The sequence below is a fragment of the Trichechus manatus genome, unplaced genomic scaffold (genome assembly GCF_000243295.1).
Source record: "Trichechus manatus latirostris isolate Lorelei unplaced genomic scaffold, TriManLat1.0 scaffold00051, whole genome shotgun sequence".
NCBI classification, from domain to species: domain Eukaryota; kingdom Metazoa; phylum Chordata; class Mammalia; order Sirenia; family Trichechidae; genus Trichechus; species Trichechus manatus.
This window is the reverse complement of record NW_004443987.1, coordinates 12,631,717-12,657,538: the sequence shown is the minus strand read 5'-3', so window position 1 is coordinate 12,657,538 and position 25,822 is coordinate 12,631,717. Positions and strand designations below refer to the sequence as shown.

General features: G+C 33.6%; 1 protein-coding gene across 1 annotated transcript in view; it reads left to right on the top strand.

The window, feature by feature from the left end:
- The window catches only part of PCDH11X (protocadherin 11 X-linked), a 944,132-nt gene that overhangs the window by 712,211 nt on the left and 206,099 nt on the right, over positions 1-25,822 (top strand). The gene's annotated exons all lie outside the window — the stretch shown is intronic.

The following is a 25,822-nucleotide window of genomic DNA, read 5'->3' as shown; positions in this document are numbered from 1 at the left end:
TTTAAAATCTCACTAAGTGTGTATGAGTTTGACTCTTTTCCTACACTCTTGGAGACACTGGATACTACTAAAATGGTTTAATTTTGTCCAATTGATAAATTAGTAAGTGTCTCATGGATGTTTTGATATAAATTTCCATGTTTATAAACATCTTGTTGTTGTTGTGAGACGTTCTCAAGTCAGTTCCGACTCATATCAACCCTATGTACAACAGAATGAAACACTGCCCAGTCCTACACCATCCTCATAATTGTTGCTATGTTTGAGCCCATTGTTGCAGCCACTGTGTCAGTCCATCTCCTTCAGGGTCTTCCTCTTTTTCATTGACCCTCTACTTTACCAAGCATGATGTCCTTCTCCAGGGACTGATCCCTCCTTATAACATGTCCAAAGTATGTAAGACGTAGTCTTGGCATCCTTGCTTCTAAGGAGCATTCTGGCTCTACTTCTTCCAAGACAGATTTGTTTGTTCTTCTGGCAGTCCATGGTATATTCAATATCCTTTACCAACACCATAATTCAAAAGCATCAATTATTCTTCAGTCTTCCTCAATTCATTGTCTAGCTTTCGCATGCATATGAGGTGATTGAAAATACTGTGGCTTGGGTCAGGCACACCTTAGTGCTCAAAGTGACATCTTTGCTTTTGAATACTTTAAAGAAGTCTTTTGCAGCAGATTTGCCTAATGCAATAAGGCATTTGATTTCTTGACATCTACTCCCATAGACATTGATTGTGGATCCAAGTAAAATGAAATCCTTGACAACTTCAATCTTTTCTCCATTTATCATAATATTGCTTATTGGTCCAGTTGTGAGGACTTTTGTTTTCTTTACATTGAGGTATACTCCATACTGAAGTCTTCGATCTTCATCAGTAAGTGCTTCAAGACCTCTTTGTTTTCTGCAAGCTAGGTTGTGTCATTTGCATATCTCAGGTTGTTAATGAATCTTCCTCCAAGCCTGATGCCACATTCTTCTTCACATAGTCCAGCTTCTCGGATTATTTGCTCAGCATACATATCGAATAAGTATAGTGAAAGGATATAACTCTGACACACACATTTCCTGATTTTAAACCACCCAGTATCCCCTTGTTCTGTTTAAAAGACTGTCTCTTGGTCTATATACAGGTTCCGCAAGAGCACAATTAAGTATTCTGGAGTTCCCATTCTTCCCAATGTTATCCATAATTTGTTATGATCCACATAGTTGAATGCCTTTGCATAGTCAATAAAACACAGGTAAACATCTTTCTGGTTTTCTCTGCTTTCAGCCAAGAGCCGTCTGATATCAGCAATGATATTCCTCGTTCCATGTCATCTTCCGAATCTGGCTTGACTTTTCTGGCACTTCCTCGTCAATATACTGCTGCAACTATTTTTGAATTATCTTTAGCAACATTTTACTTGCGTGTGATATTAATGATATTGTTCAATAATTTCCACATTCTGTTGCATCACCTTTCTTTGGAATGGGCACAAATATGGATCTCTTCCAGTTGTTTGGCCAGGTAGCTGTCTTCTAAATTTCTTGGTATAGATGAGTGAGCACTTCCAGTGTTGCATCTGTTTGTTGCAACACCTCCATTGGTATTCTGTCAATTCCTGAAGCCTTGTTTTTTGCCAGTGCCTTCAGTGCAGCTTGGATTTCATCCTTCTTTGCATATTTCAATGTGTATTCACCAAAATATTAATTGCACCTATGAAAAATCTCCCTTTATCATTATAATTTTGCAAAATAAAAGACTTTTACAAATTACTGCAGTTTTTAAAAAGTAAGTTCTCAATTACATAAAGCTGGGTGCATTAGAAACTTGTATTTTCAAGCTCATATAGATTGTGAAAGAAATACACAATTGTTTGCTATTGTTTACTGGAGTGCCTATAATTATGGGAAATGCCTCCTTTATCATTATTCTTTACATAATTATATCTTTCCACCAATCTACACAGATTTTTTCTACATAAATCATGTTTAGAATTAAAATATTTTTTAAAAAGTTAATTGGCTAATAACAGTATTTAGAGTGATATGATTTAAGCTGGCATGTGCCTACATTAAATTAATATAAGAGGTGTGATATACTACCTGAGAACTAAGGGGAAAAAGAAATAGTTAATTTGAAATAAGTTTTACAATATGGTAGAATTTATTTTGCTAGCACGACTTCCTTTGATTGTGGCAATATTTATTTTAGTTATGCAGGACTGATTTTGCGAGATATTATTTACAATACCAAATGTGTTCTTAGAATGAACATAAATTATTTGTCATCCAATACTATGCTTGATGTCATCATAGCACAGCAGAGTACAATTTTAAATGACATATCTCTCATATAGGTATAAACATACCGCACAGTAGTTAAGCTAGGATTTGGTTTGACATTCTGTTTATAGATAATACCAAAATGGTGAACTCCCCAACTCTCAATTGCTTTGTTAGGGCTTGAGAGGTAGAAGAATTATAAAACCTCATTTTCTTGTTGCTATAACCATAGCATACAATGAAAAAAATCTAATCATATTTAATAAACCAAAACCCACTGCCGTCGAGTCGATTCTGACTCACAGTGACCCTCTAGGACAGAGTAGAACTGCCCCATAGGGTTTCCAAGGAGTGGCTGGTGGATTCAAACTGCTAACCTTTTGGTTAGCAGCCAAGCTTTTAACCAGGGCACCACCAGGTCTCTAACAGGCAGCCTGAATCATGTATATTTTTTATTGTGTAGATATGGCAAGTACATGATAATGGGAGAGAATGTGGTTTGTTTTAAATAATAGAGCTATTGGGTGTTCTTTTTTCTTCCCTAGTTCTGGATTACTAAAACTTTCAAATTCTGTGGTCCAAACAACTAAAATGGATCCATTATATTGAAATCGTGTTTTATTAATAATTGGGTTAAATAGGAACAATGGCTAAAAACAAGCGAAGATATGATTCTTGAGTGTATTTGACTCACACTACTCTTAGTTAATTGCTTTACCTCATTTTACTGGTGCTTATTCTATGTCAATTAGTGGACTCTTAACATATGTATTTACTGAAAATCAATGCCAAGAAATTGCTTATTCAAGACTTATGCTTTGAAGTGTGAAATATTTATTTTTCTCCTGCACTTTACAAGCCTATCTTGTAACATTTTAAAATAAACATACATTTACATACAGGACTGGCAACAGCAGCATTTAAGCTATAAATATGGCTCTAATAATACTTGTAATTACTTTGTACTTTGTAGGAAATTTAGAAGTGACCATGTGCAGATAAATCCCCCTCATAATGTCATCAATATGATTTATTTTAAAGAAACATCCTTTATGTATTGCAGTTTTTCCCCTTATCATGGTTATTAGGGGGATTGGTAAGAGTGAACATAATTAAGGGAAAAAAAATCACACTTAAGAATTACTGAGTATGATTATCTCTTCTCCCATTGCTTGCTGCTAGGCATCCCTCAAGGAGATTAATTGAAGTTAGGGTGAATTACTTTTCTCAGTGCATATAATGGTGCCTGTCGTTGAGGACACAATGTCAGTGTTGAGTATTAGTTACACAGATACAAAAAATTTATTCTTACGGTATTTTCTATGTGAAATTTGTACTTGAGTGCTACCTTTCATGCAGAATTGCCCCTGCGGTACCAAGTAAGACGCTTTTAATGCTATACTTGAAAGAGAGAACAAGGGATAAAGAGAAGATAACTTTGAAAAGAGGTATTACATCTCTTCATGTTACAAAGGAAAATCTAGTTTGTGATTATCATTTAATTTTGCCAAATTGGTTTAAAGTTCTTATTAGCCTGTGCATAAGCTCAATCATGTATTTGCTATTATAAAACATAGTGGGAAATATTATGGTTTTAGAAACTCACATTTTGACTCAACAATGCCAAAACGTTATAGTGGGCATTGGCAAAATAAGACAATCTCCACAAGCAGGAAAGATTACTTCTTAAGGAATCAGAGAAGGGTCAGCTGGTATTTGACACCCATCAACTGATACTGATCTTCTATTAAGGACAAAAATCAGTGCCTTGGGGGTAATAAAAAAGTAGTGACAAATTCTCTAAAAAGCAAGTTGGATCCATGTGATATCATTTAGTAGAAGAAGACTTAACTCAAGAAGATCCATTTACTTTCCTTTATTAGCTGTGAAAATGGGTAATATCATAAGATTATGGTTTATATTATAACCTCAATATTTTCTTTGTTCCTGATCATTTAGTATAACTAATTTTTGAAACTAATATAAACTATGAGGCACAAATATTTTAAAATAAAATATATTGCAAAAGATTATTGTCAGAGAAAGTTTCAGTAGGTCAGTGCTATAAAGGTGCATTAGACATAGATTTCGTCTCAGGTAGAATAATTGGAAAAACTCTGTGACTGCACTTTCTTTTCTAAAGGGAAGTTAAGAGGTGGAAATAACATAAAATTCAGATTTAGCATGGTATTTCAGAGAGGAATAATCAGATGAGGGAAGGCAACAGATGCTACTGCTAAGTTAAAAAAAAAAAAGAAAGAAAAGACAGTTCTTAGTACCAGAATAAAGACCCTGCTTTGTCTTCTAACTTCTAAACCGAAGACCTTCCTATAGACCAGCTAATAGTTCTTTATAACCTGCCTGTTTATAGTATTTCTCTCTATTGGCTCTCTCTGTAAGTGAGACCTTGCGCTCACTCTGTAGGCACTGGATGCAGCGATACCAGAACTGGCAACTTTTAAGTGTCTGTGCTCTTAACAATTGTCTGTGTGAGAACCTGTTGAGGCTCTGTGCCATCATATGGGGCTTTAAGTGTTGACAATTTTATTTTTAAAATATATAAAATAAGCATAAAACGTAGTGTGTGTGTAGCCTACTCTTTTTTTTTTTTAACCATCATAGCCTGTGTCTTTCTTTTATTAATTGAGTGAAGCATTTATCTGATTATATATTTCTCTCTTTGTGTTGCTTTCTGTAAAGCACAGTACCAGAATTGCAGCACATATAAAGCAAGGAGAGAGCTTTTAATTGTTGCATTGTTGACATTATTAGATTTATTTACATGTGGTTTGATTTTTCCTTTCCTTCATTTGACTTTTTAATGTATTTAATTTTATTGTATATTAAGTATGTTCCTTGCCCCTTTGATTTTGTTTAATGATGGAGAGAGGAATTTTGACAGATGCTAGATGTAAAAACAAACAAACAAAATCAATAGTAGATACCTGACAGTGTTCACATCCAGAACAGTGAACATTAAGAGTGGTTCACATTTGACTAATTGAATTTTTAGATAATAATATATGCATGCCATAATTACAATCATCTCTCAGATGCCACTGGGTAGATTCTTCACACTGTGGCTTATTTTGCCACAAGCTAATTATAATTACCTTTTTGATAATCAATTGGATCTTAGGTGTTTTTTTCCCCCCTATCTAGTAAGAACAGCAAGACAAGTCCTGCCATTTAAAAGCAACCTGATTCCCCACAGCCCCAACTGAGAAAAGGCATATATCAGTAACTAATATAGAAAACTCAGCTCTGATCTTCTCTTATTATTCTGGAAAGTGAATCTAGGAGAGAGAGGGGAGGAGAAGGAGAGAATGGGGAGAGTAAACAATATTATTTTAATTCTAAACATGATTTATGTAGAAAAAATCTGTGTAGATTGGTGGAAAGATATAATTATGTAAAGAATAATGATAAAGGAGGCATTTCCCATAATTATAGGCACTCCAGTAAACAATAGCAAACAATTGTGTATTTCTTTCACAATCTATATGAGCTTGAAAATACAAGTTTCTAATGCACCCAGCTTTATGTAATTGAGAACTTACTTTTTATTTTTAGCACAGCAGAGTACAATTTTAAATGACGTGTCTCTCATATAGGTATAAACATACCACACAGTAGTTAAGCTAGTTTTTGGTTTGACATTCTGTTTATAGATAATACCAAAATGGTAAACTCCCCAACTCTCAATTGCTTTGTTAGGGCTTGAGAGGTAGAAGAATTATAAAACCTCATTTTGTTGTTGCTATAACCATAGTATACAATGAAAAAAATCTAATCATATTTAATAAACCCTAAAACCAGACTGATGATCCATGTGTATATTCATTGTTCAACTACTATGTGGCAGGCCTTTTTCTAGTGACTGGATAAAACAAAATAAAAGCTAACATAGGCTTCATAGACTTTACTATCTAGCTCTACTTTAGTCCAAGTGATTAAGAATTGTGACGTGCTTTCTCTCTCTCTCTCTGTGTTTCTCTGTCTCTCTCTCTCTGTATGATCATATATGTATCATTTTGTATATAATTTTTATATACCATATTTTTGCACAAATAACGTGAACCTTCTACATTTGTTTGCAACCACTCTCTCCCCCTGCAAGGTATTTTCATCAGCACTCTATGCTATTATTATTATTTTTTTTTTTACAGCAACATGTAAAAAAATAATTGGCATAGCAGTGCTTGTGAAAATGCCTTGCGGGGGGAGGGAGCAGTTGGCAAACAAATGTAGAAGGTATGCTTTATTTGCATAAAAATACTGGTGTGTATGTATATTTATATGTATATAAATATATGTATGTAAGATCAGGTTTACATTTGTGTTTGAAATATAATCATAGTTTTAAAATACATGTGATTTATGCTTACTTATAGAGTATGCTTAATTTACTATCATTTATTACAGAGATGACCATCCTTCAATAAAAAATAGTACATCCCAATTTTATAAGTATGAATTGCACATGTCTTACATTTCTTAGCAGAAACACACACTCAGAAATTATGTTCTCAAAATGACAAGTGTCTGGTTTGCAAAGTTAGGCAAAATCTTAACTATAACTTACCAAACAGTCATTATTCTCAAATAGCTAGTAATCAGTACTCTAACCAAGGAAATTGGGATAAGAGGCATTTGTGTTTAAGCATATTAATTCAAATTTAGTCATTTGCAGTCTATCCTTTTAAGATAAAATTTTTTTAGAGCAGTTTTAGAATTTACAGAATTATTGAGAAGATAGAACAGAGAATTCTCACATACCCTGCAACTATCATTAACATCTTATATTAGTATGTTACATTTGTTATACTTACTTAATCGATATTGATACACTATTATTAACTAAAATCTATGTTTCATTCAGATTTCCTTAGTTTTTATCTAATGTCCTTTTTGTGGTCCAAGATTCAGTCAAGGATACCATATTGGATTTAGTTGTCATGCCTCTTTAGGCTTCTTTTAGCTATGGCGGTTTCTCAGACTCTATTTGTTTTTAATGACCTCAACAGTTTTGAGGATTATTGCTAATTTTGTACAGTATCCCTCATTTGGTATTTGCTGTTTTTCTCACAGGTAGATGAGGGTTGGGTTTTGGTTTTTAAAAATGCCATTCTCAACACATGCTATTAACAGGAATTATCATTGATGATGTTGACTTTGATTACCTGGCTGAGGTAGTGTTTGTCATAGTTATTTTGAAATCTTTGATTGATAATTCCAACATCTGTGTCATATCTGAATCTAGTACTGATGCTTTCTTTGTATGAGGATAATAATCAACATACATCAAAATCCCCAATTTTCACCTCTCTGTTTTGATACTAACTACACATGCAGCATTTCTTCCTCTGATCCTAGCCACCTGAAGCTAGGGCATATCTCACAAGTTAAAAGACACATTCCTATAGACTACTAAGTTAGCACAAGACTTCATATGCCAGCTGCAAGCTTGGAACTCCCTAGAGCTCCCCTCACTTCTGAACTGCTGGCTCCTACTCCTCCCTCAAGTTTGATAATTCACTGGCATGACTCACAGAATTCAGAGAAAGTGCTGTACTTATGATTGCAGCTTTACTTTAAGAATCCAAATCAGAATCAGCATAAAGATGGGATGCATAGAGCTAGGCCTGGAGGGTTCCCAGTGTGGAGTTTCCATATCCCAAACAGGAGCAGGTGTCTTTCGCCAACCAGGAAACTCATGGAGATTCAGTGTTCAGAGCTTTTATTGAGGATTTTTACATGTCTCTCTTCCTCAGAGAGAGTCTGTGTGTTGCAGCTCTTTCAGCTGTAATCCACTGCTATTTTACTGGAGTCCTATTGGTATGGTGGTAAAGTGTAGAGGAGGGGAAGCAGTCTATAATCACATGTATAAATCTTAGTCTTTTAGTGGGCTTGTGTCTCCAGGCTGTGCCTTCATAAGTGTTTCTCAAGTGATATAGCTTTGTTTTTCTTTTGCAGCCTCAGTTTCTCTGATGGGTCCAAGACAAGTCATTTATTTTTAGTTTGTTCAGATTTTTCATGTTGTAAGGATGGGAGTGACAACTACCAGGATCTATACATAATTATTTCAATGAAAATAAAATTTTATCAAACTTTGCATTCAGTCACAATCAATAGTCAGTTTTCACTACCTTACTTACTTCTATATTCTTGCTGGATGACTTTTTACTATATATTTTACAATCCTGAAAGTAACACAATACTTGAGAACAACTTAAAAAAAGAAACCGCAGAAAATGTAAAACAACAATATTATTTCTGCTATAAAAATTTCAAAGAGTGAATTTTTGAACATGAATTTTTATTAAGTCACCACTCTATGTATTCAATGTAGTTTTTTAAATTAAATATGTCATTATTATTATTATTATTATTGGAGCAGACAGGGTATGAGAAAGCTTAAAAGAGATTTAGGAATATTGTATTGACAAGAAAAATCTACCTAACATTCAAAGTTTTAAAAATCAGTCTATGTGTCTACAGTAGGTTTTACCAATTAATGCTATTTCATTAGTTATTTCTTACTAGCAAATCCCTTGTTAAGAGGTGTTCGATAATATAAATTACCAGGTATGGATAATAATATATTCCTTTTGAATATTCTTTTTAACCCATGGCATTATTCTTTGTTGTTTTTGTAACCTAGTTTTAGTTTCCTGATTTAGTCCCCATGTCCCCATGTTAATTTATGCCTTTGATGATTTCCTACAGCATAAACAACCCAAAATTTATTAAGAAGAGCTTGAAAACATTTTCCTCAAGATCTGAAATTCTAATGTTACCTCTCTTTTTAGAGAAATCCAGCGTTATTATTTGAAGCACATATTTTCTAAGAAAGATCCTAACACAAAGTAGGTCTGTTGGGTTTAGTTCTTCATGGCCTCTCAACTTGTATCTTGTCAATATACCATGGTAGAATGGATGGTGTGGTATTCTTTGTGGAAAATTTGGAAAATGTGGCAGACTAAATGTTTAAATACTACTAATAATCGTTAATAATGGTATTCAATGCCTTTTATTTTGTGCTTATTGTGTCCAAGGCACTAACATTTTATTTTTGAAAACAAATATATGGAATGAATTTTAATATCTCAAATTTAGAGTTTATTAAACTGAGGTGTAAAGAGACTAAACAGGTTGCTCAAGTTACACCATTAGAACATGCTGGAATCAGTAGTACATATGAATCCAATATCCTTGTCATTAACTATTAGGTGATCCTGACACAATTGTTATTTGTTTACAAATTTACCACGTCTTCATGTACATATTGATTATGAGATGAACAAGAAGAAATAAAGGCATCATAAATTGTTTCACAGAATCATTATGTTTCCACTCTAAAAGGTTACAGCTTTCCAAGTCAATCACCTGTTTTAGCCAAAGAGATTCACATGACTGTGCCAGTATCCTCTCAAGTTTTAAGTCCTAGAATGCAATTCTTATCCAAAGAATGACATTAACAGTGAAATTTTTATTCTCAGTCAAATCTATTGGCATTCCAGTTGAAAACCTGATTTCCAGAAGGCAATTATATTCTCAGGATTTATCTTTGGGTATAGTGTGTAATTTGTGGTCATTTTAGTGTCAACTCTCAGTTCTAATCAATAATGCTAGATTGGAGAAGAAAGGTTTTCTTCATAAGTTAAGTACAGGGCTTTGGATTGAAATATATTGCTCTTCAAAACCTTGCTATACCATTTAACTTTTTGTTTGTTTGTTTTTTCTCTGAAGCAGATGGTATTAAGTGAAAGGTTCTTTACTTCACTAATAATTCCCCATACACAGTTCATTGAGATGAGAGAGATATGCACCTTCATCAAAGAAGAGTGTTCTGCTCTTTGAGGTACACTAGTACTTTAGGAGGACCATCTAACTTCCTAGAAGAGGTGATTTACCTCAGCTGGGTGAATATAATTGTGCCTCTTATTTTGTCCTTTTTAAATAATTACCAAGAGATTGTGGACCTTTATTTCATTACATTAATGTACTTTTATGTCACTAACAAATAACCTAATTTCCCCTTCTTAATATGAAATAGATTACTAGTCCCTTAATGAAAGTACAAGTCTTTCAATTGCCATTTCCGAAAATTAAATCTATTTTCTAAAAAAAGAATAAAGAGCACTTTATTTACTCTTAAGTACAAAATGAAACATTTTAAATTATTCTGAACTATAACTATGCATTAGTTTTCATTAAAAAATCAATAGGATAGAGTGCAGGCAACTTGAAAATATTTCCCATAGATAATGCTTCAGTGACTGAAGCTGAATTGCATGGAATTTTAAGAAAAGTAAAATAATTTGTTATTTTATAACTACAATGATAGGTATGTTTGGCTGATTTAAATACTTCACTGAATAGCAATCATGCAAATGTAAATTCCAGGACACAATTTAGACTGAATATGTTTTTAGCTAACAAATAAACTGGCACAAATTTCAAATACCACAATTAAAATATTGGCATTTGACAATTTACTTAAATTAATAGAAAATATTTTATTTCTAAAGCTTTAAGATTATTAAGGGAGGAAAAATACCCATAGTTATTTTTTACTTTGTATGATTGGAATGATTGTTTTAATATATGTTTGTAGGAAAGTAAACTTTGCTGTTGTTTTTGTCTTACTATGCTCTATTGAATGTATAATGAAGCTTTCAAAATGACATGAATTCAAAGTATTTGTAATAAGATTTCTAACCACTTAAAGCCATAAGTATGTTGACTTTGTGTGTGTTTGTGTTTTCTTTTTCTTAAATCAACTTAACAATATTTAGAATACAACATTCTTGTATATTCATTTAAAGGGAAGAAAAGGAATGTACATGTTTAAAAAGAAGACCAAGGCTTTATTGAGAATGGAAATTAGAAAGTTGATTCGTCTGCTTTTTCGTTTTTGTTAATGCATAATATTTCTGTTTGGTATTGTTAAACCCAGCCTTTCGATTTATTTTGGCAACTCAAAGTTTGTTAAATATAAATAAAAGTTGTACATAATTTATTGTGTTTCCAGGTTTTCAAACCACTTTAGTGGCATCTTTTTTTTTACTTTAACATCATCTCATAATTACAGCTTTAGCACAGTGGACAATTACTTCATTGCATAAAAGTACATCTCATTGATTTTAGCAATGACAGAGGTCAGTGGCTGACACTTTTTTTTTAAAGCTGTTGTCTTTTTCTGAGAGACTGTGTAGTCTGCATTATGTGTTGAATAAATGCCACCTGTAGACAAATTAATGATTTGTTAAAAGAAAGGTAATAGTAAATAGAAATGATAGTGGAATTTAACAAATAGGGCTAGTTGAACTATAAAAAGCAAATGAATATTAGTTTTATATTTTATATGTGTATTTGTAAAATATTTATCATTTTCTTTTCATGTATGTTATTTCTAATACAGTGCCAATGAGTTAAAACTAAGCAAACACCTGCCAAATTGATATTATACTTTTATTTTTTATAAATTCTGCCAGTATGAAAATAAAAGATAACGTGCTCTGCCTTGGTCGCAGTTGGCATGGCTTCCAAATGTGTCAGTAGTTGACTTACGGATGCTCTGCACTGCCTTCAAGCAAACCTTTTCATTACTTACAATATTGAAATAGACTGATTTTTTAATTTTCTTTCAAGAAAGAGATTAAGTAAATACTCTCTATATGGATCTGAAGACTGTATTTCAATGCTCAGGGAGCTCTAATCTAAGCATGTACTCGTTAAACTTTATTTCTGTGCTTTGCTCACTCTAAATTTAAAGGCAAAAATGACTGGTTAAGGAGACTGTGAAACAGTTATAGGCTATGATATTAGCAGAGGTTTAGCTGGTTGCCTAATGTGTTTAATTAGTATTGAACAACTGCCAATTCACTTTGGCTTATAGCCATGGTCACACACTTTCTTTTTTTTTTACCTCTGTTCTTTTTTCTGTCTCTTTACTCTCTTAGGCAAAAGCCTGTTTTTATTTCATATACTAGAAGGTTAACCCTTGAATAGCCTACTCTTGAAAGACTAGTTTACTGACCAAAATGCTCATTTTTTAACATAGGCCAGTTAACTTAGCTGGATAAAGTATTTTATGTTTTCAGTATGATGTTGCATAATATTCAACTAATTGTCCACTCAGGTACATTTGTATATGCCTGAACTATTTATAACCTCCAGATTTCCAACCTGCTTTCATCACCCTAAGCCAGATCTCTTGCCCACCTACCAATTCTTTTTTTTTTGGTTATCCTATTTTAGCACCTTTGATCATTGCTAGTAGTTTCTACTAAATTATGCTGCCATTGTGTGCTGTGGAATCAGTTCTGACTCATAGCGACCCTATATGACAGAGCAAAATCTTTATGGGAAGAGATTACCAGGTCTTTCCTCCGTCGGAGCAGCATGGTGGGTTCGAACCGCCAAACTTTCAGTTAGCAGCCAAGGGCTTAACCACTGTGCAACCAGGACTCCTTTTACTAGCTTAGGAGTGTGGAATAATTACTATTAAGGTTTGTTGCCTACTGAGACAAATGTACCAAAGTACAGCAATTTCTTGATCATTCATAACAGCAGATAATCATAAACATATATATGGCCAGGTAATAATGAAAACATATCTTTGTTTCAAATGTGTTGTGGGGCTTTTTTTTTCCTGGAGGCAGCAGGAGATATAATTTCCTGTTATTTCCTTCCATATATTATTTTAGTTAGAGGTTAGCTATGATATTTAAATAACAAGTAATCCATATATTTGTGCAACTAAAACTAGGTGTGTCCTATCCTTTTGTAAATATGAATCCATTTAGATTAAGTGTTAGTAGACTAAAGCAACTTTTAGGAACTTGCCAAGTCCTTTATACCCATTTAAGGCACTATAAAACAAATTATTCTCACCTTCCTGCTTGCCCTTTGAGAACATAATGGAAATCATTTTGTTGATGGGAAAGAAAATAATTCTTGTTGCATACAACATGTATTCAAGTAATAGAATGTTTTCCAAATCTGTCATTTGTTGATTTTTAATACCAACTTGTAAAATAATGATAGACGTTGCTGTTTTTGTAGAGGTCACTAAGATCAAAGGGTACTTTAGATAATCAGGCCAATAAAACTTGGAAAGAAGGGATAAAAATATTCTTAACCTTGAATAACACAAGATTAGTCCCCATGAGATTGTTCATAAATTATTCATATTATCCACCTAGAACAGCATCAAATTACCTTGTGCTGTCTGCATAAGGGACTTCAACGGAAATGATAGCTATGTAAATTTCATTTTTAGTGGAATGTAGCATATTTAGAATAGTGAGAAAATGGTACCAGAGTCCAAAATTTTATGATCTATTTAGCAGGGTGTTCACAGCTTTCCACTTGCTTTCTCTGTGCTGTTTTTTACACTCACTTACTGTCATCATTTATTTAATAATTTGTTTACTGGGGGGGAAATTGAAAGACAAATGCCATTTCATGGACATAGGCTCCTGGGGCAAAGATCCAGAGTCTAATCAGTACAAACACCCAACATTCTACAAAGCCTGATAAATTTAATAGGGGCTCTTGCATTGTAAGTATTCACTGACATACCCTGAGTCAATTCGATTTTTAGAGGAAAGTTTATATTGAAAATGCACTTGGTGCAATGGTGAGAGGAAAAAAATATATACTAAGAAAGAAAAATAAACAGATAGGCTCATTTTTAAAAAATTGATAAAAATATACATGACTTTTTTCCTCCAGTAAATTTTGAGACTTTGTATGGGAAATATTATATTATGATTAATGAAAGTCATGTGTGCCCAAGACTTTAACAGCTATCATCTCTTTCTTTGCTAAATCAAAATCATTTATTTATAATGGCTTTACAGATATTTGCAAGAATCACATATCTATTATTTAACCATAATTATTACATTCATAATATTTTTATTCTTTTAGAAAAATTTTAGACTATAATGCATCTGGTTTTAAATACATATAGAGCTTCTGCAGATAATTAACACAATTTGAATTTTTCAAGGGACTAAATTTGGGCCTCTTGCAGCTTCAGCTCCATATTAGAAAGGTACCATTAATACTTAAGATACAGAAAACACTGGGGAATAAAATCCTGTAGTTTCCAAATTTTGTTGATAATTTTCTGCTATACATTACTAGTTCCTACAGTTATGATAAGTGAATAAAACAGTTTCTGTAATCATGCCTCGTCTATCACATGAGTTAATATTATGGTAATTTTCATAAATTCTACAAAAATAGAATGAACTAAAATCAAATTGTCCAGGGGAAAACATAAGATAACTCAAACCTTGATCGTGTTTTCCACTAATTTACTTTGCCAGGAGCAATAAAATCATGACAAGTAGATGTAATAGTTACTAAGTCCTGTGTATTGCTTCTTTTTATTTCCTCTCACCTTGAACATTTCAAAAAAATCAGCTTTTGGTTTCATTGTTTTTTCTGTTATTTTTTATTCTTCAATTGTATTGAATTCTGTTCTTTTCTTCATTATTTCCATTTTCTGCTTGCCTTGAGTGTAATTTGCTCTTCTTCTAGTTTCTTAAGGTGGAAATTTAGAACATGGACTTGAGAACTGTTTTCTTTCTAAATTTATAGTATTTAATGTAATATTCCTTCTAACCATCGTTTTATTTACATCTCACAAATTTTAGTATGCTGTGTTTTTATTTTCATTCATTTCAACGTATTTTCTAATTTCCCATGTGACTTCCTTTTTGGACCATGTATTATTTAGAATTGTGTTGTTTACTTTCTATTTTCAGTTCTATTAGTTTTTGCTTCATGTATTTCAAAGCTCTGTAGTAAGGAACATGTAGGATTGTTAAGTTTTCTTGGTGAATTGATCCTTTTATCCTTATATAATTTCCCTCTTTATCACTGGTTATATTCTTGTCCTGAAATGTACTTTGTCTGATATTAATGTAGTAATATGATTCTTTTTTTGGTATTTTTTATATGTATATTTTTATTTCTTTTTACTTTTAACCTATCTGTTTTTTTACAGTAAAAGTAGGTTTCTTGCTGAGAATATAGTTGGGCCTTGGTTTTCGGTTTATGTTTTATCCAACCTGGTGATCTCTCTCCTTTAATTGGTGTTTTGCAAATGTTTACATCTAATGTATTTATTTATGTGATTTGATTGAGTTCTTCTATTTCATTATTTGTTTTCTGTTTGTCCCTTCTCTGTTTTGTTACTTTCTCCCCTTTCCCTTGCCTTCTTTTTGAGTATATTTTTTTTTCTTATCCACTTTATCCATTGACTTTTGGCTATGTTATTTTGTATTATTTTTTGATGCTTGTTCTAGGCCTTATAATATAGATACCTAACCTTTCACAGTAAGGGTTATATTTTACCACTTCAGTTAAAATGTAGAAACTTTACAACCATATCAGATCCCATTACCCTCTCCCACTGACCTTTTATTATAGTTGTCATATGGGTTACTTCAACATACATTGATTTCAATGATCAAATACATTTTGAAGAACTTAAGAGGAGAAAATAGAGCTTTATACTTATCAAATATTCACCATTTCTCTTGTTCTTTCTTCATTCATTAAGATCCTTTCCACTATCCTTCAAACTATTTTATTACTTACAGTATTGAAAAATAATAATTTTCTAATTTTCTTTCAAGAACCCAAGGCCGAGAAAGGAAGAGTGTTGACATGACATGGGGGTGGTAACCAATGTTACAAAACAATATGTGTATTAATTGTTTAAGGAGAAACAAATTTGCTCTGTAAACCTTCATCTAAAATACAATAAAAATGAGAAAGATTTGATAACTTCAAGTTTATGTCATTCCCTTCAGCCAGAATATCTTTTAGCATATCTTTTAGAGGCGGTCTCTTAGTAATTACTTCTCTGAGTTACCCTTCATCTAAGAATGTCTTTGTTTATCCTTCATCTTGAAGGGTATCATCAATGGATATAAAATTTTGGATTGACAGTTCTTTTCTTTCATCACTTTAATATGCCTTCCCATTGTCTTCTGGCCTCCATGGTTTTTAATGAGAAATTCATAGTCATTCAAATCATTGTTAGTCTAATTATAATGTGTTGTTTTTCTCTACACGCTTTCAAGGCTTTATGTTTATCTATTGTTTTCAACAGTTTGATTTCCATGGGTTAGGACATTGTTTTCTTTGAGTTTACCACGTTTGAGGGTCACTGAGCTTCTTGAATTTTCTGTAATTTTATCTCTTTCACCAAATTTGGAAGTTTTGGAAGTTATTTGTGACCTTGATAAGAGAATTTTCAGAGTAGTACTGAGAGGTAAAGTCTGGACAGAGTTGGTTCAAGCCAAAATGAGAAGAGAGAAATTGGAGATGGCTAGTATAGACAAAATATGAAAAGTTTGCTGAAAGAGAGGCAGAGAAATTGTTTGGGTCCAAGGAAGATAATTCAAGGAAGGATTTTTCAAATAACAGAAATACAAAATAGATGTATTTTGATGAAAGAGTATGATTTTATTAGTATTTTGAATCTTTCAGTTATTGCTTTCTTTTTTTTTTTTAACTATTAAACCATTAGACAATCAATAGATACCTATTAACCTCAATGTATGATGGAGTGGACCAAAATGCTCTGCTTCTAACAAGTAGAGCATAAACAGTATTTATAGAGCTACAAGGGCATTTCAATAGTTCTATACTTTAGGCATTGCTGTGAGCAATTTGGAACACTACTGTCCTGTCTTAAAAGGGCAATGCAAGTAGAGAAAATGAGCCAGCTGAATTGACTAAGAGATGTATTTTCATCAATTTCATTAATTTTATAATAACATTTTGGCTTGAATTATTTTTAGGTTGCATATTTAGAACTGATACATATATTTCATAATATACAAAAGTTTGCATCAAACTGTCTTTCATGTAGATATTAAAAATGGTGATAATGAATAATAAAAATGCTCAATTTTAATAATATCATATCTAATATCAATGCTCAAATATTATTATATAAAACAATGTTATTTTAGGAAATTATTACATATGACTCATGTATATTCATGATGTTGAAATAGTGATAACAGGATTATTTCTTATCTTTAATATGCCCTTTCTTAATAATATTTTATTTGGCAATTTAAGTTGAAATTATTAGAGAAAATAACATAATAATATTTGAAAGAGACCCTGGAGGTGATCTAGTCCAAGTCTTTATAAATGAAGAAATGTAAATGCAACATATGTAATGACTTGTCCAAGGCCACACAGCTAGTTTTGAAAAAGTTAGGTATTTGATGATTTCCAGTCTCCAAGTTCACTACTCTTTAAACTTTACTATTGAGGATCACATTACAGAAGAAATATAAACATATTAGAAAAACCTTGCCTTCTCTTTTTTCCTCCCCCATTCCCTTCATTGCCTGCCTTTCTTCTTATTGTCTAGCTCTTCTTTTCTTCCTACTCCCTTTAGCTTTATTCTTATTTCTCTCCATTAAGAAAGGAAAAATTAAGAGTTAATGAAGTGGAAGAAGGTTGAAAAAGGAGAAAAATTATTCTAATACTTTCCTCTATAACACTTTACCTTCATGCACACATACACTTAATTCGATTTGGAAAACATATTGCTAAGAGCTCTAGTGTTCTAAATTCCTTGCAGCTTAAAAAATAACCTTTAATATTTCAGAAAATATGATAGCCCATACATCCTTGGTCAAAAAGAAATAACAGTAACCCTACAGACTCATTTCATGAACTACAGATCAAACATGTTTTGAAGTTTCTCTTTTCTCAGGGCTATTGATCACTTATACCCAAAGGTTAGCAGTTCAAGAATGCAGACAGGCCTGGTTTTGAATTTATTGCTCATACTTACCAGGTTTTTTTTTTTAATAGAATTTGTATTTTAGAGACATTTTATGTTTACATAAAAATTATGCAGAAAGTACAAATAGTTCCCATATAGCCCTCTGTCCCCCATTTATTAATATCTTTCATTAGTACAGCACATTTGTTACAATTGATGAGCCGATATCAATACAGTCTAATTAACTGAAGTCGATAGTTTACAATAGAGTTCACTTCTGTTGCAACAGTTCTATGGGTTTTGACAGATACATAATGTGTTCATCATTACAATATCATATAGAATCGTTTCACTGTCCTAAAAATGTTGTGTTCCACCTACTCATCCACTCCCACCTTCTCTCTGAACCCCTGGCAAACACTGATCTTTTCAGTGTCTCCACAGTTTAGCCTTTTCCAGAATGTCATATAGTTGTAATCAGACAGTATGTAGCTTTTTCAGACTGTCTTTTTTCACTTAGCAATATTCATTTAAGTTTCCTCCATGTTTCTTCCGGGCTTGATATCTCATTTCTTTTTGTTGCTGAATAATATTCCATTGTATGAATTACCACAGTTTCCTTACCCATTCACCTATTGTAAGACATCTTGGTTGCTTCACTCTTTTGGCAATTACGAATAAAGCTGCTATAAAAATTCATATGCAGGTTTCTCTGCATACATAAATTTTCAGTTCATTTGGATACATACCTAAGAGTGTGATTGCTGGATTGTATGGTAAGTCTACATTTAGCTTTGCATGAAACTGCCAAACTGTCTGCCAAAGTGACTGCACAGTACCATTTTGCATTCCCACCAGCAATGAATGAGAGGTTTTTTTACTCCATCATTGGCAATGTTTGGTGTTTTCAGTGTTTTGGACAGTTTTTTTTTTTTTAAGCCATTCTAATAGGTATGTGGTGGTATCTCATTGTTGTTTTAATCTGCAATTTTAATCTGCAATTCCCTAATAACATATGATGTTGAGCTTTTTCTTTTTTTAATTTGCAAATGATTTAACACCTGTGAACCTCAGTTTGCTAATCTAGAAAATAGGGATGATAAGAGGAGTTCCTTGGTGGCACAAAGGGTTAAGAGCTGAACTACTAGCCAAAAGGTTGGTGGTTCACACCCACCTAGAGATGCCTCAGAAGACAGGACTGGCAATCTGCTTCCAAAAGGTCACAGCCTTGAAAACCCTATGGAGTAGTTCTACATTGTACACATGTGGTCACCATGAGGCAGAATCAACTTGATGGCAAATATCAACAACGTTTACTTTATAAGCTATTGTTAGCTTTAAATGGTACATCTGGTGCATTATCAGTACACATATGTGTTCATTATTTTATTATTAATATCACTTTTCCAATGGCAATGACCTTTCTGATAACACCGATTAATGTATTAATAGTCATTGTTTCAAAGATTAGCCAGAAGTAGGACCTGTGTCATGGAGCTGTTCAACTTAAAATTTAGTTTTGACATCATCAAGAAATGGAAGGATAAAATGTTTCATCTTCTAAAGTAACATTGTCTTTGCTTTACGACTTTTGGCATGTGTCCCATATTCCATCCTAAGAAATCCAGTTCTTCTAATAATTGTAATCAAATTAAGCTTGTTGTTAGAACTTGTTAACTGTTCTGATGACATGGGTTTGAGACTAAAAGTGATATGGAAAGATTTTATTTTTGAGCCCCAAATGAGCACTTATTGATGTCATTGTAATTTCTCATACAAGTATACAAATGGTACAGCAACTTCTCTTGCAGGTACTACATTCAGAGTCATAACAGTATACTTACAGAACGTGTGTGCATCATAAAGGAGATGGCAAAGATTTTTTTTTTGAGAAGTGGGGGTCCCTTATTAGCATTGGTTGAATTATGCATCTGTGTCCATAAATGACTGACTGATGAGGCAGTGGATTGCTTTGTACACATTCCTGTGGCTTCCCTTCTGTTTGCCCTTCTGTGAGTTATTCTCTCATCCAGCCCACCTAGGTGAGAGTGAAGTTTTCTTTTCCTGGCTTTACTGTTTGTAGATAACAGAGGAAGGCAGCTTCATGTGCAGAGCAAATGTACCTGTTGTCACAGTCTCACTTTTCTGGTGTCTCTCTTCATTTCTTTCTGTGCCTTTGAAATTCTAAGCACAATTCTTTCATAATACTTCATAGTATGGCCCTTCCCACCAACAGACAGTAGAGGTGGTTGAATGCCTAGCACATCACAGCATTCATTAATCTAGATTTATAAAGACGCCACTGATTTTCTCTTTCTCTTCTTTTCTTTTTCTTTCCTTTTTTTATTTAGTATAGCCCACATTCACATATTTACTTATTTAATTTGTTTTAGTGAATGTGCAGCTACTGTTCTGCCATCTGAAAGTTTAATCTTTTAGCTTCTTTGATGGCATAATTACCGTATTTTTATGCAAATAACACACGCCCTCAGCATTTGTTTTCTGGCTGCGCCCAACCCCCACGAGGCACCCTAACAAACACTGCCATGCCAGTCCTCTTCCACATGCTGTAAAAAAAAATTAACATAGTGCCCTTATGAAAATACCTCGTGGGGGTGGGGGGGCAAAGCCAGCAAACAAACGCAGAAGGTGAGCATCATTTGTGTAAAAGTACAGTAACATGAACTAAATGAAACCAGCTTGTACCACAGCTGTCAAGGCACCTGGGTATTTATGGTTTCACCTTCTTTTCTGAGGTAGGAAAGCTTTCATAACACATACAGTAGGGTGAACCTGGATCAGACGGACTAAAATACTCTGGCTTTCAATAACGCAAGGGGGAATAACATTGCTCAGAGCTCAGATACAACTCTATTGAGGGTACTGAGCTAACAAACATTAAATGTGTTCTGAACCAGAAAATGCCTGAGTGCAACTGAACACATTCTAGATGCTACAAAGTTGACTTTTTTGGTACTGCCATTTTCAGTTAAATATGTTAACGTATAGGAAAAAGAATAAATAATTTTCTTGTCTATGGCCCATGACCTGAATTTGCATAAGTAATCTTTTAGAGGAAGGTAACTCAGAATTCCCCACAATCTGTCTGTCAGTCTGTTGTATTGTGGTGGCTTTCATGTTGTTATGCTGCTGGAAGCTATGTGACCTGAATTTCAAGTACTGCCAGGGTCTCCCATTGTGGCCAGGTTTCAGTAGAGTTTCTAGATGAAGAGAGACTAGGAAGAAAAGCAGCCAATGAAAACCTTATGAATAGCAACAGAACATTGTCTAACATAGTGCTGGAAGACGAGCCTCTCAGGTTGGAAGGCATTCAAAATACAACTGATTGATTAAGCGCTCGCTCCTCAAAGTAGAGTTGACTTTAATGATCTGGATAGAGTAAAGCTTTCAGGACCTTCATTTTCTGATGTGGTAACACTCAAAATGAGAAGTAACAGCTGCAAACGTCCATTCAGATTTAGTAATCTAAATGTGGAACATACAAACTATGAATCAAGGAACATTGGTACTCATCAAAATGAAATGACTGATATCATAGGTGTCAGTGAGCTCTAATGGACTAGTATCAACCATTTTGAATTGGACAATGATATGGTCTACTATGCTGGGCACAACAAACTGAAGAGGAACATTATTGCATTCGTTGTTAAAAAGAACACTTCATAAACAACACTTTCAGAGATAGGTTAATATCCATAAGCCTGTGAGAAAGACCAGTTAATACAACTACTATTCAAATTTACCCACCACCCAGAATCTCAAAGACGAAGATATTAAGGTTTTTATGACTTTCTGCAGTCTAATATTGATCAAAAATGCAATCTAGTTGCATTGGTAATTATTGTTTACTAGAATGTGAAAGTTGGAAACGAAGAAGATTCAATAGTTGGAAAATGTGGTCTTGATGATAGAAATGACGTGGGAGATCACATGATAGAATTCTGCAAGAGAAAGGATTTTTTCATCTGAAATACTTTTATTCAACAACTTTACACCTGGACCTCACCAGACTGATTACACAGGGAATCAAATTGATGACATCTGTGGAAAGAGACGATAAAGAAGCTAAATATCTCAGTCAAGACAAAGCCAGGAGCCAACTGCAGAACAGATCATCAATTGCTCATGTGCTAGTTCAAACTGAAGCTGAAGAAAATCAAAGTAAGTCCATAAGAGCCAAAGTCAACCTTAAATACATCCTGACTGAATTTAGAGACCATCTCAAGAATAGATTTGACACACTGAACACCAAAGACCTGAAGATTTGTGAGAAGACATCAAGGACATCATACATGAATAAAGTGAAATATTATCAAAAAATTAAGGAAAGAAGAAAGAGAACAAAATTAATGTCAGAAGAGACTCTTAAACTTACTCTTTTAATCACAGAATAACAAAAATCAGTAGAAAAAAGTGATGACGTAAAAGAGCTGAAGAGAAGATTTCAAAGGGTACCGTGAGAAGAAAAAGTAAAGTATTGTAATGAAATGTGGAAAAATCTGGAGTTACAAAACCAAAAGTGAAGAAAATAATGGACATTTCTCAAGCTGAAAGAACTCAAGTGATAATTCAAGCCTGAAGTTGCATTATTGAAGGAGTTTATGGGCAAAAATTTGAATGGTGCAGTAAGCAGCATAAGAAGATAGAAGGAAAATGTTGAATTGGCAAATATGTTATGTATATTTTTACAACTGTATATATAAAAAAGAAGAAGATGGAAGGAATAAACAGAATCACTGTACCAAAAAGAATTGGTCGACCTTCAACCATTTCAAGAGGTAAAATGTGATCAAGAACTGCTGGTACTAAAGAAAAAAGTTCAAGCTGCACTGAAGGCATTGGCAAAAAAAAAAAGCAAACAAAAATAAGACTCTGGAAATTGATGGAATTCCAAGTGAGATGCTTCAACGAAGGGATACAATGCTGGAAGTGCTCATTCATCTATGTCAAGAAATTTGTAAGACAGCTACCTGGCCTATTGACTGCAAGAGATCTGTATTTTGTCCATTCAAAAGAAGAGCAATCAAACAGAATGTGGAAATAATCAAACAATATCATTAATATCACAGGCTAGCAAAATTTTGCTGAAGATAATTAGAAAATGATGTACAACCCCCTGTACATTGACAGGGAACTACCAGAAGTTTAAGTCAGATTCAGAACAGGACATGGAACGAGTGATATCATTGCTGATGTCAGATGGATCTTGGCTGAAAGCAGAGAATACCAGAAAGATGTTTACCTGTGTTTTATCAAGTATACGAAGGCATTTGACTGTGTAAATCATAACTAATTATGGATAACATTGTGAAGAATGGGAATTATAGAGCATTTAATTGTACCCATGCAGAACCTGTACACGAATCAAGAGGCAGTCATCTAAACAGAACAAGGGATATTGCATGATTTAAAATCAGAAAAGGTGTGCGGCAGTGTTGTATCCTTTCACCTTACTTATTCATTCTGTATGCTGAACAAATAATCCAAGAAGCTGGACTATACAAAGAAAGATATGGCATCAGGATTTGAGGAAGACTCATTAACAATTATGCAGATGACACAACCTTCCTTGCTGAAAATAAAATGACTTGAAGCATTTACTGATGAAGGTCAAAGACTCCTGCCTTCATTATGGATTATACCCATTTGTGAAAAAAATGAAAATCTTCACAACTGGACCAATAAAAATCATTATTAATGGAAGAAATTTGAAGTTGTCAACAATTTTCTTCTACTTTGATTAACAACCAATGTCCATGGAAGCAGCAGATTAGAAATCAAACTGTGTTGCATTGGGAAAATCTATTGCAGAAGACTTCCTTAATGCTCTAAAAAGCAAAGATGTCACTTTTATGATAAGGTGTAGCTGACCCAAATCATGGCAATTTCAATTACCTCATATGCATGTGAAAGCTGGACAATGAAAAAGAAAATAGAAGAAGAATTGATGCATTCTAATTGTGGTGCTGGCAAAGAATATTGAATATATTGTTGACTGCCAGAAGAATGAACAAGTTAATCTTAGATGAAATGCAGCCAGAATGCTCCTTTAAGGTGCAGATGGTGAGACTTCGGCTTGCCTACTTTGCACACCCCATCAGGCAAGACCAATCGCTAGGAAAGGACATCACGTGTGGTAAAGTAGAGGGTCAGTGAAAATGCTGGAAACCCTCAATGAGATGGATTGATACAACAGCCACACAAAAGACTCAAATATACCAATAATCATGAAGATGACATAGGACCAGGAAATGTTTCGTTCTGTTATTGATATGGTTGACATGAGCCAGAGCCTACTCGAAGGCAGCTAACAACAACTCAGAATTCTAAGCGGCTTTCCCCTTTTATCTACATGACAAAGCTTACCTTGATGAATAAGAAATCCAACAGTTTTTGAAAGAAAGAAACTCACTGGGACATAGGAAGCGAAATAAAACCTGAAAGTTACAATTATTATACTGTCAATAAAACCAAACCAAACGCACTGCCGTCAAGTCAATTCTGACTCACAACGACCCAATAGGACAGGGTAGAACCGCTATACTGTCAATAGGTGCATAAAAATAAAACAGCTTGAGATGTTTGTTAGCCCTAGGAAGCCAGAGACCCTCCTATAGAATAGCCCTGCCCGGAAAGCACATCTGTGGCAGCTATCAACCTGTTAACCTGATGTAAACATTACAGATAACTTTATTTTCTATTCTAATTTTTGCCATACACACCCTTTAGGAAATAAATACGCCATCACTGAAAGCCAATGTCTGGGAGTTAGTGGAATTTTATAATAATAAACCACACCTGGTTAATGAAAATCTATAATAAATAGTGTTTCAGATTCTTTTTATTTTTTTTTTAAATCAAAGCCCTTGTTCATAATAGTCTATGGTTCATAGAGGAAGAGAGATCAGGGATTTTCAAAGAGGGTGAATAGGTGGGGATGTTCCTCTAGGGGACTAACATCAGGATAACTGATGAGGTTCTTCCAGATTACACCTACTTTACCTAGATTTTGTGAACCCCTAATGATGCATAGCCCTGTTGACAATCACTACCTAATGAGCCACATAGACAGATCTTACCACACTCAGATCTCATGACCTTTTCTTTGTCCACAACAAATTTTCCTAAAACTTCCAGTATATTGTTAAACAACAGAGAAGCTGTTTCAGTTTTAGGAGCTTCTGTCTGCATGGAAGCATGAAGTATGTTTCGTAAGAGAATATGAGATTTGCCATCTGCTTTAATGTCTTTGGAGCACATTTATCGATGACTCCCTTCCAGGGTTAAAATTAATAGACTTGAGACTATTGTACTGCAAGCATCTTTAGGATTTTTCCCCTTTATGAAAATATCTTCCAAAAAGCATTCTGCCAAATTTTAGACCTTGTGGAATTTTGTGATAGTTTATCTTAATATGCCTAAGATGTCTGTTCTGATTCCAGTTTTGAAATTCTGTGTTCTATTTTTATCTGTAGGCTGAAGAGAATGCTAAACAAGACTCAAAGGAAAGATACTAAATATGAGAAATAATAGTTATAGGATTAATATTTACAATTTCCCAAGCCAATTGATTACATGCTTAGTCAGTAGTTTGGCACAGTTGTTTGACGAAAATTTTCATTCTAGTGTCCATTGAATAGTTTATTTACTTTACTTTAGAGTGTTTCTTTTTTGTGATAATAATTTCAATGTTTTTTGTACTACTTATGCCTATGGAGGAAGTATTTAGCCAATAGGAAGGCCTGA